Source organism: Trichosurus vulpecula, chromosome 3 (genome assembly GCF_011100635.1).
Source record: "Trichosurus vulpecula isolate mTriVul1 chromosome 3, mTriVul1.pri, whole genome shotgun sequence".
NCBI lineage: Eukaryota > Metazoa > Chordata > Mammalia > Diprotodontia > Phalangeridae > Trichosurus > Trichosurus vulpecula.
The window spans coordinates 434,679,613-434,698,850 of NC_050575.1; the positions used below are offsets into that span (position 1 = coordinate 434,679,613).

Sequence of the window (19,238 nt, forward strand, 5' to 3'; positions counted from 1 at the left end):
CCCTTCACTAAAAGGATTTGTTCTGTAAAACGGGGACTTGGTCAAAAGGCCAAACCCAAGGACCTAGAAGGCCACAGGTTCCCCATCCCTCATCTAGAGGTTCCAGGGAGCAGCTGGAGTTTTTAGAAGGACAGTAACATGGTGAGCTTTGTTCCTTAAGTAGATTCCTTTGGCATCTGTGCGTAAGAGTGATTGGAGAGGATGGGGGCTGTAGGAGGGGAGACCACTTGGGAGGCTGTTAGAACTGTCTGGGGGAGGGGTGATGAGGGCCTGGACATAGAGGAGGACTTAACAGCTGATGCTTTGGGAGGCAGAGGCCAGGAGGACATCAAGGTTTTGTACCTGGGAGGTGGTCTCAATTAGAAATCAGAAGCATTGGAGGATGGATCGATTATGAGGGGAAATCATTACCCTTTTTCACAGGACTATAAACTGAACATTTGATTAGTTGAGTTTGTGATTCCAATGGGTATTAAGCCAGGAAGTTGAATATGTGAGAGCTGGAATTCCAATGAGAATTTTTTTAGGGCTATGTAGATTGGAGAGTCATTTGCATGGACATAATAGAACTCCTGTGAATGGATGGGAACACAGAGAGTCAGTCAACAAGTATTTACTAAGTACTTACTATATGCCAGGAACTAGGTAGGCTAAGCGCTGGAAATACAAGAAAAACAAACAAAAAATAATGCAAATATAGTGTAAGCAACTCTCAAGGAGTTTTACATTCTAGTGAGAAGACAACATGGACAGCGTTTTGCACTTGTACAGTTGTATAGAGTATGGTGAGAGGAGGGAAAGAGCCCCAGGACAGAGCATTCATTGGGAGATCCCAACACTTCAAGGGCTAAAGCTAAAGACTGGGAAGGAATGGTGAGATCAGTAGGAGAACCAGGAAATGGCCCCATCTCGGATGTTAGGGAGGGAGCCAGTGTCCAGGAGGGTTGAGGGTCAAAAGCCAAAGGCTAAAAAAAGGTGGCTGAGCTTGGCAATGAGAGGGTAGAGGTATAGGGCAGTAGTTGGAAGGAATGAGGCAGCTTGGAAGGAGCCAGTAGGTAGGGAGAAACTTGAGATGAAAGAGAGGGAGTGAGTGGGGCTACGCTAGGAACAAGGGTGCATGCAAAGGAGATGCCCTTAGTAGGGAAGAGACCACCTTTTTATTGGGGAACAGCAAAGGAGGAGGGCATGAGTGAAGATGGGAGGGGAATTTTGGTGTGCAGTGGGGGTGGGGAGAGCTTGACAGCGACCCTCAGTTTTAACAAAATTCTTTTTATTATGGACTTGATAAATATTAACAAGCATGAACATAAAATGGATTGTATATCAGAGTATAAGTGTTTATTATTTAGCTTCTTGCACTTATATTAAATTTAACATAATAGTGACAAAACTACCCTGTTTGTGGTACCTTCTGAACTTGAAGGTTGGCCCTCCCCTGTGCACTTTCTGGGCTAGTCCCCTCAACCTGCTATCATATTCGTTCTCATCTCACATTTGAGTCATTCCAAGGGTATGTTTAGATGTGCCTTTATAATTACTAAAATTATGACCTCTCATTAATTAGTTCATTAAATAAAACTTATTTGATAAATTGTAGAAATCTTTCCCTATAAGCAGCTCTTCTCTCTCTGTAAAGCAAAACCTTTAATCTCCTAAGTGTAAAGTAAACATTTATTAACAGTGTAATAAATAAGACAAAGCCATCAGTAATCATTTACAATGTTTCCACTGTGAGAACTCTCGCAGAGCACCTGGAACCATCACTTAACTGCTGGGGTCTCAGTCCTGGAATACAGCTTTCTTGGGATAGCAGCCAAAGTTTTTCAAGAATTCTCTTCCTAATGTTTATTCTCAGGAGAGAGTTGCAGCCATCTTGGTGGCCTATGCTTATACTTCCTGCTGCTGGGGGGAGGCTGAGGCTGGCGTATTGCTGGAGCAGGGACTGGCTTTTGCTTTTCTGTTCAGACCTCCTAGCACTTATCATAGTGCTTTGCACATGGTGAACACTCAGTAAATGCTTGTACATTTACTCAGTGAATAGCATCACTAGGATTCTTAGGCTGCTATAGCAAAGCATGTGGTAATGAGTCTTTTAAAAAAACCCCCAAAATATTTAGTGATATCTAAAGTTCCCCCAGTATATTTTCCCTTCCTTTCTTTTCTCATTCCATTTCACATAACAAAGAATTTTTTAAAAGAGAGCAAAAAGGTTCAGCAAAACCAGTCCGTACATTAAGTAAATGCGACATTCTATGCTCTGTCACCCTTGGGCCGCATTCCCTTCTTTGCCCCTGCCTTTGTAAGGGAGTGGGGAAGTGTCTCTTCATACCTATTCTTTGCAGCTAGCCTTGTACTTTGTCATTTTGCACCATTTGTCTTTGATTGTTTTGGGTGGTTGTTTTTTCCTTTTACTTTGTCGTAGTCATTATGTATATTATTGGCTCTGCTGACTTCACTTTGTTTCAGTTAATGTGAGTCATTCCATTCTCTGTATTCATCATATTTGTTTTTCTTATAATGTAATACTGCATTTCAATTATGTGCCACAATTTATTTTTAAAGCATTCTCCAGTTGATAGGCGTCTTCTTTGTTTTTACATCTTTGCTCCATAAAAACTGTTTCTTTTTGTCAGGGACCTCACGGTGCCAACAGTAGGTAAGCAGGTATCATCATTTTATTTGCCTCATTTCAAATCGCTTTCCAGAATGGTTGTATTAATTTGTAACTCCACCAGCTGTTTGTTAGCGGACCTTTCTGTAACCCCTCCAGCATTGATTATTCCCATCTTTGTCATCTTTGCCAGTTGGCTCTTTATGAATTGAAACTTCATGGCTGTTGGTTTTTTAATATTTCTCTTATTAGTAGTGATTTGTCAGTCAACAAGCATTTGTTAAAGCACCTATTGTGGGCACTGTAGTAAATGCTGATGATACAAAGAAAGGCAAAAACAGGTCCTGACCACTAAGGAGCCCACAGTCAGCATGCAGACAACCGAACAAACAAGATGTGTGCAGGACAAATTGAAGCTGATCAGTTGGGGAAGGCAGTAGCATTGGGGGGAGAAGGAAAGGCTTCTTGAAGAAAGTAGGAGCAGAGTCTATCTTCTTTGATGTCATTTCCATTAATAAAATGGTGGCAGTTTCTGCTCTTGAACCAGTTGATGATGCCAAAGACTGGTGGCAAGTCTTCTGTCTCAGCTGTCAAGTAGCTGCTGCTGCGGTGGAGGTGGGGCTGTGAGAGTTGGCAGGCCATATCTCCACTGGGATGGCTCTTGTGAGGGATGGCTTTGAGGGCTGGGCTGAAAACATCATGAGTGTTTGGTGTAGAAGTTGTGGAGTAGGAGGAACTAATAGTGATGCTAAAACTAAAAAGGGAAAGAAAAAATACCAGGAAATATACAATACACCAAGAAGAGATAGTTGTGCGGAGACACACACCACGTTAAATTTATTATATGTTTTTAAAGATAATTACATAATTGAGATTCATGGTTTCATACACAATTCTCTTTTTCTCTTCTTTGTATAAGGATGTGATCATATTTGTTGATATCTGTCAAGTTCATAGTGGCCAGTAAAATAAAAGATGGCACCTGGCTGGGCCTGCCTGGAACAGTGAGGCTCTTCCCTAGCAGGCCAGCCCAGGAGGCCCACGGGCCCAGTCCCTGAGAAGCCCTCACATTACTCGGCAGTATGAGGTCATGCTAAGCATGCTGTGTTAGATCATCTGCTAAATAGCTTTGAATTTGTTTTCAACATTCATTTTCTTTTCTTTATTTTTTTAAAGAATATCCTGTTTTCCCCCAATCACCCGTAAAAACAAATTTGAACGTTTTTTTTTAAGTTCCAAAATTCTGTCCCTCCCTTTTCCTCTCCCCCCTCCCTGAGATGGTAAATAATCTGATATAGGTTATACATGTGCAGTCAAATAAAACATTTCCATTTTAGTCATTTTGTGGAAGAAAACTCAAACTAAAATACAAAGAAAGAAAGACAGTGAAAACTAGTAGACTTTAGTAGATATTCAGGCATCATCTGTTTTTTTCCCTGGAGGTGGATAGCATTTTTTATCATGAGTTCTTTGGAATTGTCTCGGAACGTTGTATTGCTGAGAATGGCTAAATCATTCACAGTTGTTAGGCATACAGTGTTGCTGTTATTGTGTTCCCCTGGTTCTGCTCACTTTACTCTGTATCAGTTCATGCAAGGGTTTTCTGAAATCATTCTGCTCATCACTTCTTACAGCACAATGGTATTCCATTATAGTCTGATACCACAACTTTTTCATCCATTCCCCAACTGATGGGCAACCCTTCAATTTCCAATTCTTAGCCACACAGAAAGAGCTGCTGTAAGTATTTTTGTACAAAAACATTTTTGATCTCTTTGGAATACAGACCTAGCAGTGGTATTGCTGGATCAAAGGGAATGCACAGTTTTATAGTCCTTTGGGCATAGTTCCAAATTGTTCTCCAGAATGGTTGGATCAGTTCACAACTCTGCCAGCAGTACATTAGTGTCCCAGTTTTCTCACATCCCCTCCAACATTTATTGTTTTACTTTTCTGTCATATTAGCCAATCTGATAGGTGTGAGGTGGTACTTCAAAGTTCCTTTAGTCTAGATTTCTCAAATAAGTTGTGATTTAGAGCATTTTTTCATATGCCTATAGATAGCTTTGATTTCTTTTGTCTGAAAACTGCCTGTTCGTGTCCTTTGATCATTTAACAGTTTGGTAATGACATATATTCTTATAAATTTGACTTAATTCTCTATAAATTTAAGAAATGAGGTCTTTATCAGAGATATTTATAAAATTTTCCCCCGGTTTTCTGCTTTCCTTCTAATTTTGGTTGCATTGGTTTTGTTTGTGCAAAGTCTTTTCAATTTTATGTAATCAAAATTATCCATTTTACATTTTGTAATGCTCTCTATATTTTGTTTGGTCCTAAAATTTAGGACCTAAATTCTTTCTCTTATCCATAGATCTGACAGGTAAACTATTCCATGCTTTCCTGATTTGCTTATGGTATCAACCTTTGTATCTAAATAATGTAACTATTTTGACCTTATCTTAGTATACAGTGTGAGATGTTGGTCTATATCTAGTTTCTGTCATACTTCAACATTCATTTAAAAAAATGTAAATTCCAAATTCTCTCCCTCTTTCTAGCCCCTTCCCCATGCATTGAGAAGGCCAGCAATCTGATCCCTATTCTACATGGGAAGTTATGGAAAACATATTTCCATGTTAGCCATGCCCCAGCCCAAGCTCTGTGATTTTTAAACAAGTGGCTTACCTTCCTTCTCTAAGCTTTGTTCTCTTCATCTCTGTAATCTACTCTTTGGGCTACATTTTGCCCAAGACACTGTCCCCTCCAGCCCTGATATTGTTTGACTATAGACTTACTCAGAACTGTTTTCCCCCCAGAAATAGCTAATAAGCAGTCATCTATATGGGAGGGAAGCTGCACACCAAAATAAATTGATGCCATCAAAGCAGCGTGGACCCTTTACCTTCACTCTGTCTGGTGGAAGGTAGCCAGACTCTTTGTACCCTGCTGGGGAACTTAGTAAGTGAAGTTCTTTCTTATACAAGGTGCCTCTTTGGCATATGTTAAGATCATGGATAGATCTAACCATCGAGTTAAATTAACAACTTGAGGATTATTTAACAGCATTGATTGGAATGTGTAACAGAAACCTTCATTCGCAAAGGTGTTGGCCAGCCTCATGAAGGATGTCCTATGAAAAGGCCAAATAGAAAAGGCTTCCCTAGAGGGGTTGAGGTTTTCCAGGTGTTCTTTGAGGTTGATGTTGTATTGATCACATGGGGTCTTGGAAATATTATCGAGCTTCCTCGGTGAGATCAAGAACCTTTAGAAAGACATTGATCTAACAATTCACCTAGGAAGCGCCTAGGATGGAGAATGTGTATTACTCATATGCATTTGGAAGGGCAGTCAGCTAAGTTGGTCTGTTAGTACTTTTTTTTTGGAACAGACACTAAAGATGGACATCGAGCTGAGCCCAGAATTGAAAGGAAAAAATCCAGCTGGGTCACATTTTGCAATCTGCACTGAGCTTCTTCAGTGATCTCAGGATACTCCTCAGCCAAAAACACTCCTTTTTTAACGAGCGTTATTCTTTTACTGCCTCTGTAAAAGTCCTCCTCTGATGTCTCATGATGATGGCATGGAGATTATCCTAAGTCCTCTCAGGCCAGACTAGTGCTGCACAAGCTTTGCCAGGCTTTTCTAAGCTAGAAAGCCTTTGGATGTAGCCCTGGTCACAAACAGTGTCCATGTGAGAAACCAGCCCACCCAGTATAATCACCAGCCCCAGGCCTACCTCTATTTCCAGTCAAGCATTTGCTTAATGATGTCTTTTTTTTTTCCTTCCCAAATTACTGCTCTTACTCTGTTCACCTAAGTCAGATTCATTCAGATTAGTTTTCTGTTTGCTCTTTATAAAATGCTGGGCCTCCCAGCCACAGTTGGTCACAAAGCCCTGCTTGGTTGATGGCACGGCAGCATACTTGCCATGTTTCCCTTCCCAGAGCAGGAGAGAATGCCGTAAGGAAGGCAGTAGTTCAGAAGACCTTCTTTTTCTGCCCTTCCCCTTTAGGCTCAAAGTCCACTACCTGCTTCTCCCTTCATACCCTGTGTGCACTCACTCCAGCCATGGATTTAGCTTCCAGCATTACTGCTCTCAAGGCTTAAGAGAAATACAAAATAAGCTCTTTCTGCAGAAAGATTAGAAAACTGATTTGCAGTGTGGGAAATTTTCAGCTTAGAAATCAGTAGCCAAAAAGTTTATACATATTCTAAAAGTTGGTGGTTTAGAATTTGGAATTCATTTTTCCATGGAAACAGTGTTAGAAAGTATAAAGACTTTTGAGGAGATTCTGAAGGGGACTTCTGGGCACTTTCAAGGGCGTTAGAGGTTGATGACACTGGTTATTATGTCTAATTTCATTTTATACCTTAATAATTTTTCTTTCCCTGAATACAGATTTATCATTAACACCACCTTTGTGCTTCTCAGTCATGATCAGGGTCACTTTTTGGGCATGCAAATGGAATGAAGAGAGGGACAGAGAGAGAAAACAGGAGAAGAGAGGGAAAGAAATTTTCCTGAGGTAACTGGGGAAGGGTTGGAGGAACAGAGAGAAGGAAGCAGGGGGATTAGAGATTTGTGTGTGGAAAACTTGTGTAAACTATAATTCATTGAGGCATGGGGAAGAAAAGCAGTGGTGGGGAAGAGACTTTGGGTTAATGTTTCTCTGCCAATCCCTGGGCAGGGAGTAGCCCTGGTTAGAGCAGAACACATAGTTTGTAACTAATTTTTGATGAATATAATGTGCCTTTAACCCAGGGAGAACCTTATGTGTCTTTTAAAGGGGATTAAGTGTGTCTCACTATGAGCCTGAAGGAGATTAGGGAATATCTTCTACCTATTACTGAAATAGGGCAGCTATGTGACACAGTAGATAGAGCACTGGATCTGGAGTCAGGAAGACTCATCTTCTGAGTTCAAATCTAGCTGTGTGACCCTGAACAAGTCACTTCACCCTGTTTGCCTCAGTTTCCTCATCTGTCCTCATCTTCCTCATATGTGGCAAACTGTTCTAATATCTTTGCTCAGAAGACTACAAATGGGGTCACGACAAGTTGGACACAACTAAAAGGACTGAACAACAAAATTGTTAAAATAAATCCTTAGTATTTGGGAAACTTAGGCAACTGTGAGTATAAATTGCTGAACAGTTTCTAGTTTGCATTGGTAAAGGAAATTTCCACACCAGGATTACCCCAGTTCAGTGAAATCAGAGGTCCATCCTAAAATCTGAGTGATCCCAGGGCTTGGGGCATGGTGTTAGGGACTGTACTGCTGTAGCAAACCAAGGAGAATAAGATTTTGTAAACCATAAAGCACTCTGTCGATGAATGATGTGGTTACCTTTTCAGTGTCCCTGGGGCCTTGCAAGATATTAACCCGGCCAGGTATGGGTCTTACCTGTTTGACATCGTCGAGCAACCGTAACAAAAATAGAGTGGAAAATGTCTAAGCTCATGACAACATGTCAGATTTCAGCGTTATTTCTTCTGTTTGTAATTTACATTTAAAATAAAGCTGGTTTCCTATTTGCCTTTTGAACATCTTTTCCTATGGACAGTTGCTTGAAATCTCCCCCTCGCCCCCAACGCTTTCTTGGCTTCTTTACATGTTGAGCTTTTGAACACTCACTGTCAGACTTCTTTGGGTGAATGAAATAAATGTGTGTGCTTACAGGGCCCAGATTCGACGGAGGGCTGCTAAGGACACCCAGGCTGCTGATGCATTGTTTGCAGGGCTCATGCCAAGGAATCCCTGTATGGGTGCTCAGAATGCTGCACTTCTTGGGGAGCAAATAGAAGGAATGGCCCCCTGCATGGAGGAGATTACTGTCATTTTCAGACTGACACAGAATCTTATTGTTGTGGCTTAGAAACACACACATCTTCCCGGGAGATGCCAGAGAAGAACAGTGAATGAGAGAGCGGGTAGTGATGTTGAAAACAGTGGAAATGTAGTTGTGATTTTTCCTGAAAAAGATTTGACTTATTCCAGATCTTATTTTTGTGAGATTTTTGTCTTTGAGTTTTGTAATTTTAAAGGAGTCTTTAAGTCGTTAGTTCATTACAGTCAAGTCACTAGAGATAAAGACAGGAAATGTGTGTGAAGTGAGGTTCAGCCTGAAAAGAAAAATGTTTGGCAAAATACCTGGAAATAAAAGAATTCTGTACTGAAGAAGAAATCTGAGTGTTAGACAGCAACGGGGAAGCTATATATGGCCTGGCTGGGGTGAGGAATTTGATACAGGGTGAGGGAGGAAGGGGGAATGGAGATGTTGAAGGGGATCTGGGGAAATCAGTCTGCAGTGTAGCTCTTGGAGTATGGAATTTGATTCTGCAGGTCTGCCTAAAACAAGGAGGAATTCATATAGGCCGGTTAAAGCAGGCTGTTGTCTGCATCCTGCAAATAAGAGTAACGTTCGGCAAACACTGAGCACTCCTTACAGTGAAGGCCTATAATGATGGCCCAGTCCCTGTCTCAAAGAAGTTTACAGACCGATAAAGGGGATGAGATACATGCAAGTAATGACTGTAAAGCAGTCAAAAAAATGACTACCTGCATAGCAGAGATTAAAGAGAGTGATCTGAGATAGAAAGAGGGGCAGGGACATTTCTGGGGTGAAGGGAGGCTTGCTGGAAAAAGTGGCAGCTTAGCTAGGTCTAGAGGGCTGGGGAGGAAAGTGGGACATAGTCTCGGGCATGGGCGAGGTGGGGAGGGGCAGGGAAGGAAGGGGGGGCAGGAGGAGCTCAGGAAGCAGAACAGTTTGGGAAGAAGATGGGATTCAGCAGAATTCGAATACTTGATTCATTGTAAATTAATGGGGAACTTAAAGGAACTGTGAGACATTGCTTCTCAGTTTCACTCCAGAGGACAGAAAGAACTAGGACCTTTGGGTTACCGGAGGAACTTGGGAACAGTGAGAGCTGTCCAACAGTGGAATGGAATGCTTGGACAGCCAGTGAAGTGGAATACTGGCCAGGGTTCAAGCTGGAGGCTGTCAGGAATGGAGCGGAGAGGATTCATGCTTGCCTGCAGTGAGAGGATGGGGTCCATGACCTTGAAGAATCAATTCAGCTCTTAAGGTTCAGTGATATTACTTGTGCTGGCAACATGATAGCATCTGGTTAGGAAATATCAAAGGGAAACCAAGAATGAACAGAACTCAAAGCTGGAATGGTGCTGCTTGATGTCAGTAGATTTAGGGTTGGGACTTGTCCCAACGGAGACGTCAGTGGTTTAAAATGAGATTGGATGAAACGGCTAACATACTGAAGGTCTCTGAGCAGTCATCCTCAAGAGCGTGCCCCAGTTTTAGCTGGGTGTATGTGAATTGCAGGCTTTTCAAATTCAGTACCATTCTACCACTCCTCGTGACAGAGAATCCCATTGGGCCTCAAGCAGAAAAAGTTTTGAGAAGTCCTGTGAGTGGGCAGCTGACTAGTTATTGTCCCAACTGCCCCAGCAGCCACTCACTGGTTCTTCGTAAAACAGTTCCAGGACTGTGATAGATTGGCAATACAGTGTCACAGAAAATGAAGACCTTGGAGTTCGAAGCGCAGCTAGTTTTCAGCATGGGCATGTCAGGTCTAAAAAACTGGATTTTCAGTGTGCAAAACTGATGAAGTGTGTGCATGAGATTTTATGTAAAACTCCGGGCTGATCCGGGGCCACTGCCTTTTATTTGCAGACCCTCATCCCTAGTGGAGTGTCCTGGACCAAATTGTTGCTTAAGTACTTCTTTTTTGTAGTAAAAAGAACCATATGCTTTCTACCTTGCGCCAGAATGCACAGCTGCTGTTTCCTGTCTTCCAGAAAATTATCGGTAGCTTCTCTGTAGAAAAGAGTCTGGTTTAAAAAAAAAAGGTTTGACTTTCAGAACCTAGTTGAACCTAGCCCCTTACCTGTCCCAGTTGTTGGCGGGAAGTTGCCTGCAGTGATCAACTTCTCAGCCTAGCATTGACCTTCAGGCCTTGTTTGGCCTTTTGATTTGGGGCATGTGAAAGGCACCTAGCGTTTAATTTCTCTTGATTAGTCAGCAAGCTATTAATATTTATTGAACACTCGCTATGGCTATTATGGCATGGTAGATCCTAGGGATGTTATAAATAAGAGGTGATCCCTGCTGTTTAGAAGCACACAGTCAAATGGGGTAGATGGGACAGTAATATATACACCTCTAAATCAAGCAAGAGATGTATGTAACCAACTACGTAGAAATGTAAAGAAAAACTGGAATGGAATTTCTAAACCCAAGTGTGGTAAGATGCAAGGGCTTTGTGGAATCATATGGATTTTTGTTGTGTGGGAGTAAGGGCATTTAGGTAGGAGAAGTGCCACATCCCCAGCTTTCAAGGCCAGGGAACATGAGATATGGGCAGGTAAGAGCAGGTTGGGCAGAGCACAAGTGAGGGGATGGTGCTTCTCAGCGGCAGGTGTTTCAGATGAATTGAGGAGATGAGAGAACTCCAGGATGGTGCTTTAACTTATTTGGATTAGTTTTTCCAGTACCCTAAATTAGGGGGCCCTTAAGAATTCCGTGGATGATCTTTGGGCAGAGCCACTATCTCCATCAGAACACTTCTCTTCGTGTTAGGGAACATCTTTCTAACCTGTAGTGATGCTGGAACACTTTCTGTCCTGAGATTGGTTGGGCCAACTATTTATCAGCCCAACTCATATGTGATTTTTAAAATTTTCTCTTTTCTCCCAGTGGATTTTCATCTCCATTTTGACTCCAACTGGGGATTTCCTCGCTCCAGTTGACGTAGACGAATGTCTCCTTTTAAAAAAAGGTGAATAGTTTTTCATTTAAACTATTAGTAGATCCACTTCCAAATGCATATGTGGACGCTTTCTTTATTATTCTGGCAGAAAAATACTTTTCACCTGAGTCATCTGCTTATTATAGCTAAAGCAAAGTTCTGACCTCAACTGCCAAGATAACTTTACTGTATAATCTGGAATGAGATGAGTATTTGTTGTTTGGGTGCCCTGGTAGCCCAACAGTCTTGCTCGTTGACTTCTTGTCTCCCAAGATTATTGAGAAAATAAATGGTCAGAGAAATCCTGAAAAAAAATTAGTTGGTTTGAAGGTACTTGGTTCCTCTTCACAATATTATGTTTTCTTATGAAAAATGTAAATTTTGCTCCATTTCGTAACAGAAAGGTGATGAGTTTGGCAGTCTTTTAACTATTGCTCAAAGCAGGATTGGCCACTTTTCAAAGATGGCACCAAATCGTCATTAATCTGTTCCTTCAAAAGAAAGAAGGGTAGACAAGTCCCTACTTGATGAAAGACTTACAGTCTAAGAACACAGTGTAGGCGTTAAACGTTGATTTAAATCTGTGTATAAAGGTCAAGTAGACCATTGAGCACCCAAGCCAGGGGGGCTTATAATTCTTTTCTTTTTTTTCCCCCAGTTAATAGTATTTTATTTTTTTCAGTTACATGTAAAGACAGTTTTCAACATTCATTGTTGTAAGATTTTGAGTTCCAAATTTTTCTTATCCCCTTCCTTCCCTCCCCTCCCCAAGAGAGCAAGCAGTCTGATAAGGCTATACATGTACAATTGTATTAAACATGTTATTAAACATATTTCCACATTAGTCATGTTATGAAAGAAGCATCAGAACAAAAGGGGAAAACCATGAGAAAGGAAGAAAAAACAACAAAAGTGCAAAGAGTCTGCTGTGATCTGCATTCAGACTCCATAGTTTTTTCTTTGGTTGTGGATGGCATTTTCCATCACAAGTGTTTTGGAATTGTCTTGGATAATTGTATCGCTGAGAAGAGCTAAGTCTGTCATAGTTGATCATCAGACAGTGTGGCTGTTACTGTGTACATTGTTCTCCTGGTCCTGCTCCCTTCACTCAGCATCAGTTCATGTAAGTCTTTCCAGGTTTTTCTGAAATCTGCCTGCTCATCATTTTTTATAGCCCATTCATATACCCCAGTTTGTTCAGTCATTCTGCAGTTGATGGGCATCCCCACAATTTCTAGTTCTTTGCCACCACAAAAAGAGCTGCTATAAATATTTTTGTACCTGCAGGTGCTTTTCCCTTTTTTATGATCTGTTTGGGGTACAGACCTAGAAGTGGTGTTGCTAGACCAAAGGTGTGCAGTTTTATAGCCAAGGGGGCTTTTCTAAGGGTTTCCTTGAATGGGATCTGTTGAAAGCATCACCTCCAGATGGAGGAGAGCAGACCCCTTTTTTGGATTTTACTTGGAAAGGTACACGTTTTTAAAGTGCTAGTCTAAAAAACCATGGTATGTTCTTCATCTTGTTAACATTGTGATCTCCCTGTTTTAAATTGGAAGATTTTTAGTTTTGTGGTCCTCCTTTTAAAAGATAAAAACCTCTCTAAGTCTGGACTGCCTAGGAGCTCACATTCTAATTGGGGAGACGGGAGACCACATATAGATTTCTTACTAGTGGTAAGAGGGTGACACTGAAAGTGATTGAAGAGGGCAGTGACATGGTCAGACCCGAGCTTTAGGAGGATCATTTGGACAGTTGAATGGAAGATGGACTGGAGTGGGGAGAGACTTGTGCCAGGAAGACCAGGCAGCAGGTTACTGCGATTGTCCTGGCATGAAGTGATAGGGCCTGCACCAGGGGTGGGAAGTGGAGAGAAGGGAGCCCAAGGGTGAGATGGGAGAAGGGTGAGACCCATAGGACAGGGCACCTGATTAACTATGGAGGTAAGAGGTGGAGGAGTGGAGGATGACACTTGGCAATTGGACAGAGGTTATCTCATTAACCAAATTCCACTTCTGACTTTCGAAGCCTCACTCTAGCTCCTACTCCCTCTTCCCATCGAAAACTAACTGGTTTGACTAGAGAAGTGACCGATGCTAGAGGCAGAAGCTCTCCTCTCTTGTTGTTAGGGAAGAGGACAAAGGATCTAAGTGGTCAGTCAATGAGCACTTATTAAGAGCCTGCTGTGGGCCAGGCATGGGCCAGCAAAGTGCTGGGGACACAAAAAGAGAGGGGGACACTGGGGACACAGTGCACTTTGCTGACTTCAATAGTGCCATCCTTGAGATTGCTTCTGTTTCGTGCTATTCCTGATGACACTGTAAGCTCCTTGAGGACAAGCACAGCCTTTTGCCTTTCCTTGTATCTCCAGTGCTTAGCACAGCTCCTGGCACAAAGTAGGTACTTCATCAATGTTACTGACTACTTAAAATATTTTAGTAGATTACACATGTTGCCCTCCCGTTGGCATGCTTCGCTTTGAGGAGCCCTGATAAAAGAAGACCTTGAGTTGGGATCGTCGAGTTACGGATCTAGAGTTGGAAGGGACCTTGGAAAACCTCTAATTGAACGCTTCATTTTACAGATGAGGAAACGGAGTCCAGGAGAGAAGTAACTTGCTCGTTCTGCCAGTAAGTGGGAGGTCTGCTTTTGACCCCAAGCCTTCTGACTCCAAATCCAGCCCTGCTCCTCTGACAAAAGAGAGATTGCAGAGCCTAAAACAGTGATCACTGCTGATATTTCAGAGAGTATTTATAAAATCAATCACATTTTAAATACCCCAGGGGAGCTATTTTAAAGAATCCTCATGGGTTTACTTCCTTTGAAAACATGCATAAAACATCCAGCCACGTGGTTCTGTGAATGTGGCCTAATGATTAATTTGCGTTTGCTTCACCCTCTAGTGGTAGGCTTTGTAAATGGTCTAGCTTGATTACATATGCAAATGCCTGCAGAGTGGGACTGAATGGAATGAGCCCTTTCTTAACCTTGACTGGGATTCAGGATCTTCGATTTCTAGTCACAGGTCTTCTCTGAGTCTCAGTTTCCCTATTTACAAATGAGAAGGGTTAGACTAGATGTTGTCTAAGGACCCTTCCAGTGTTAGGCCTGCTTCTGACATAACTGAATGGTGGTTGTTCTTCAAAATTTCCTTGCAAAGTTACTCGTTTATGCCAACAGTGCTGCTCTCAATCAGAGCGTTTTGGGAACTGCTCTCAGAGTCTGGACCATCCTTTTGACTCTCCAGACTGGTGGTGCACCCTTTGATGGTCGATCTGATTTGTTTTTGATAGCCAAAGGTTGTTCAGAACTAAATCTGGTGGTCAGATTGGTTCATAACATCTTGGAGTTTAAGAACAACATTGTGGCTGTCAAGCAATGAGACATATTTTCTAGTGTGACTTATGTGCTGTCTCTGAAGGCACTTTTTAGAAAGAAGAATGTGCTGAAGATGATCCCTCATGTGGTTTGAGCATTAACATCATCATTGGAGTACATGAGTGACTTTTCAAGTTAACTACCTTGAAGGAACATCCTCATTTGAATGGCTAAATTCTGCTATGTTAAATATTCAGTCTTGTTATTTTATTAGTAGACGTCCTATTACACAGATGTCTCAGTGGCTCTGACCCTTTTCCTGTTACAGTGATACCAGGTATCTGGCCTTAGTCTGGCCTTAAATCCAAGGGCAAAGTGTGACTGGAGTTAGGAATGGTTCAGCTGGAAGCGGTATTTAATAAGATAAATTGTTTTACCCTGGGTACCGTAACAGTCTGATTTTCTTTCTACTTTTCCCACACATTTGAATGTCAAGTGAGTATGGTTGGTAGTGTTTACTTTCAGCTTTCTGTACTTAACACGAGAGTCCATGTTGTCAGTTCAGACTGGCATGTACCTGGGAACTCTAAGTGCCAGGCTAAAAGAGCGAAATGTCTAGTGACAATGAGGAGATTAGCTTTCTCTGTGCTAATCCCTGCTTTGACTTTGCCTGAGTCCACACAAGGAAGTTCAGTGACCGAAGGGGAAAGAAGAGCACACCACCGAGAGATTTATGCAGCCAGTTGGACACTTGACTTCCTGTCACGCGCACACCCAGACACACAGTTCATTTGGCTCCTTACAATGTCCTGGGGAGGTACGCCGTCTGCTGATGTGTGACACTGCCTGTGGATGTGTCTCGAGAAGTGAGCTATCCTCTGGGTGTTCTCCACAGAGAGCTTGAAGAATATCAGAATGTCCTGGAAGTTTTCAGTGTGACCTTTTTTCTGACTTGAGAGTTGCTCAAAGAACTTTGCAGCAGATTGGTCCTGAGTTGGGGGATTTTTCCAAAATTGACTTCAGCATGATCGTGTTTAGTCCTCTCTTTGGCTGGAGAAGAGAGGTGCTTGCTGGCTTCTGGGATGGATGCATGACACATATTAGCTACTTGGCAGCTTTTTTACAAAATGTGATATTTTTGTATTCCTTTCTGATTTTGAGGCATGAATTAAGCCTTGATATTTAATATCAAACTAAAGATTTTTTTCTTGCTTGTTGCTTTGAGTTCTTTTCCCCATTAATAAATACAGGCTGACTGATTTGAACCAGCTTTGCTTTTATAGTTTCTTGCAGGGCCCAGGTATGTTGAGGGGATTGGAGGCACCAGCCCCTTAGCTAGGCCTTGCTCCTCCGTGGTGCAGCCTCCTCCTCCTCGGCCTTGCCCCTGAGGCTGCAGGGGCACCGTGGCAGATGGACTACGAAGCCCCAGCCTTTTGGCATGGCTGCCCTCAGATCTCTTCACACTTGCTTGGCATCCCAGATGCTATAACCTTAACCTTTTAGTCTTTTTTGTCTTTTCAAGTTTCATAGATAGATTTTGTTTTTACATTAAAGTTGTTTTAGAGTATTAATGTGGCTGCTTCCACCCGCCCCCCCCCCCCCAGCTGAATCCTCCCTTCTGACAAAATGTTGTTAAACCAAAGCAGCTGACATGGTCTATGCAGCATTACATTCCCAAAGGACCCCCGGTCTGCTGAGAGAAGAGGGTCCTCATCTCTTCCAGGGGACCAAGATTAGCCATCCCTATTACATAGAGATCGCCTTCCTTTTAGGGTTTCTCTGCAGCTCTCAAGCACTCTCTCTGATATCTTCCACTCCTACCTATGTGTTTTGCCGTGTAATAATTTTCATTACATTCACAGACCACAATTTGTCCCACAAAAAATGTCCCATTTGGGGACATCTAGGTGATGTAGTGGATAAAGGGCTGGAGTCAGGAAAAACCTGTATTCCAGTCCTGTCATATAACCTCTTCCAGCCTCAGTGTATTGTCCTGTAAAACGGGAATGATAATAAAGCACCTGCCTCCCATCTTGTTGAAAGAATCAAGTGAGATAATGTCTGTATAGTGCTTTGCAAATCTTAAAGCTCTGTAGATGTTGGCTTTGATTGTTATTAATTGATAGCAACCTGCGTACCTTTATTTTCTGAATGCCTTTTTGAAATCCCCATAATGAGTTTCATATTGAGTAGACACCAAACAGTAAAATTCCTGTGAACGAGCATGATAAGAGGTATAAGTTGGACTGTGCATTGAAGAAGATGGTGGGTATCCACTGGCTGCTAGTGCGAGCGAAAAGCCCATGTCAGTCTGTCCCAGTCTTGCTGAAGTGGCTGAATTATTTTTGGTGCTCATCCCGATGTTTACCTCAAGAGAACTCAGTATTTTTCCACTTTCCTCATAAACACAGCCTAATGATTGGCTGCTTATATTCTTGTCCCATTCCTCGAGCAATGGGGTGATTCATTCCTCCTCCTTCCCAGCCTTCCAAAAAGATTTGATTGATTTCTCTGGCATAGGCAGATGTTTCAGAGAATTGAGTTTTACTTTTCTGCGGGTGCTCTCCACTTTGGTAGGGAGAAATTAGCCTGCCATTTGTTATATCTGCCAAGTGCTTTTCAAGGAGGGGAACACTGTAGCTTGCCCTTTCAGCACGGTCAAGGATGTTACTATGAAGCTCTTCATTCAGTATGGCTCCTTTCGTTGTGAGTCTCTCTGCTAGTCCTGTTTAGAGATACCCTTTTGCCTGTGTGGTCCGTATGGCATTGGCAACAGGCTTGCCAGCTGTCCAGTAGATGCACTAGAATCAAGTGTGGTAGAAATGGCCTAGGAAGTACATTTGGTAGCAGCATCCGGAGGAATGATCCATGCCTCCTCAGCAAGGCTATGTAGAGAAATTTCATATTGGGCGATTCGTTTAATGTCTGTACTGCCAGTTGTAACATCAGTGGAATCCTCTTTTTTTTTTTTTGTCTTTCCTTTAATGGCCTATGTTATTTTCTTCCTCCACATACACTTTAGAAAATGGCACAAATTCTGCTTAAGGATGGACCTAGGTTATGGTGCCTGGATTTGGAGCTGGCAGGGACCTTAGAGTTCCTGTAGTTCAGCTCTGTGTTACAGGTTTGTCTCCATTGAGAAGGTTATTGTTTTCTTGCACATGTGTTATGTTTGTCTACCGGAGCAGGAATGTAGAAACAGGAAGGGAGCAGGGCATGGGCGACCACTGGACTTGGAGCCAAGGCCTTTATTGAGCTCTGACTCCCTCACTGACTGGCCGTTAGGCCTTGGGAAAGCCTCCTTTTCTCTCTGTAAAATAGGGTTATAAGGTCATGGATGCAGAGTTGGAAGAGACCTCAGGGATGATCTAGCCCAGCCCTTTCATTTCGGCGGGTGAGGAAACTGAAGCTGAGAGCCGTCTCATTCCCTCCCTTTTCTCTCCAAGATCATCCCCTTCACCGTTGGACCCACTTTCTCGCTTACATTCAGTCTCTCCTTGTTTCCTGGCTGTTTCACTGCTGTCTACAAACTGCCCCTGTCTCCCCCATCCTGAGAAAACCCTCACTTGATCCATCCATCTGTGCCAGGAATCATCCTCTATCTGTCCTCCTTTTTGTGAGTAAGCTCCTCCAGAAGACCATCCACAGCAGGTGCCTCCCCCACCGATCTCTGCACTCTGGCTTCTGACCTCATCACTCAAGTGGAGTAACTCTTCCTCAAGTGCAGTGATCCATCACTGTTTGTAACCCTCATCCTTCTTGATCTCGGCAGACTTTGACATCATCTGTCACTCTACCTTGAAATGCTCATCTCTCTAGGTTGTCATGGCAAACCTTTCTCCTGGTTCTCCTCCTACCTGACTGTCCATTCCTCAATCTCCTCTTCTCTTTCTGTGCTTTGGGTCTTGGGGACCTCTTCACTTCTCAGGGTTGGAGTTATCATTTCTATAAGATGATTCGCAGATCTTTGTCCAGCTCTGATCTCTCTCCTGATCTCCAGTCTTGCGTCTCCAACTGTCTTGCCAGTTAGACATCCTGAATCAAATGGCTTGTAGGCATCTTAAATTTAAAAATCCAAAATGGAACCCATTGTCTTTTCCTCCAAATCCTCTTCTTCCTGACTTTCCTATTACTGTCCAGAGCAACAGTACCCTCTCAGGCACCCAGGCTGACAACTCTCACCTCCTGCCCTTTCTAATCTGCTACTAAGTCTGATGGGTTCTGCCTTTTTAATATCTCTTATAGGCCTTCTCCTCTGACATAGCCTTTAACCACCTCTTGCCTGGATTATTGCAAGAGCCAACTGGTTGGTCTCTCTGTCTCAAGTCTTTCCCCATTCTAGTCCATCCTCCACTCCAGCTATCATAGTGGGATTCCTAAAGCCCAGGTCTGACTATGTAATCCCCCCTATTCAGTAGACTCCAGTGGCTCCCTATTGCTTCCAGGATGAAATAGAAAATCCATCATAATGTGGCCCTTTCCATTTTCCTCTTATACCCTACTCAGCCCACATACTCTGTGATCCAGTGACATTGGTCTTTAG

The 19,238-nt window shown here is 42.6% G+C and overlaps 1 protein-coding gene across 2 annotated transcripts in view; it reads left to right on the plus strand.

The window, feature by feature from the left end:
* Positions 1–19,238, plus strand: part of PAIP2B (poly(A) binding protein interacting protein 2B) — a 74,984-nt gene that overhangs the window by 17,027 nt on the left and 38,719 nt on the right. The window contains exon 1 of one of the 2 annotated variants that reach the window (XM_036753109.1): positions 98–141. The exons of the other annotated variant lie outside the window; for it this stretch is intronic. The gene's annotated coding sequence lies outside the window, so the exon portion shown is untranslated. Of the gene's footprint in view, positions 1–97; positions 142–19,238 lie in introns of those variants that run through there. 2 annotated transcript variants of the gene reach the window in all.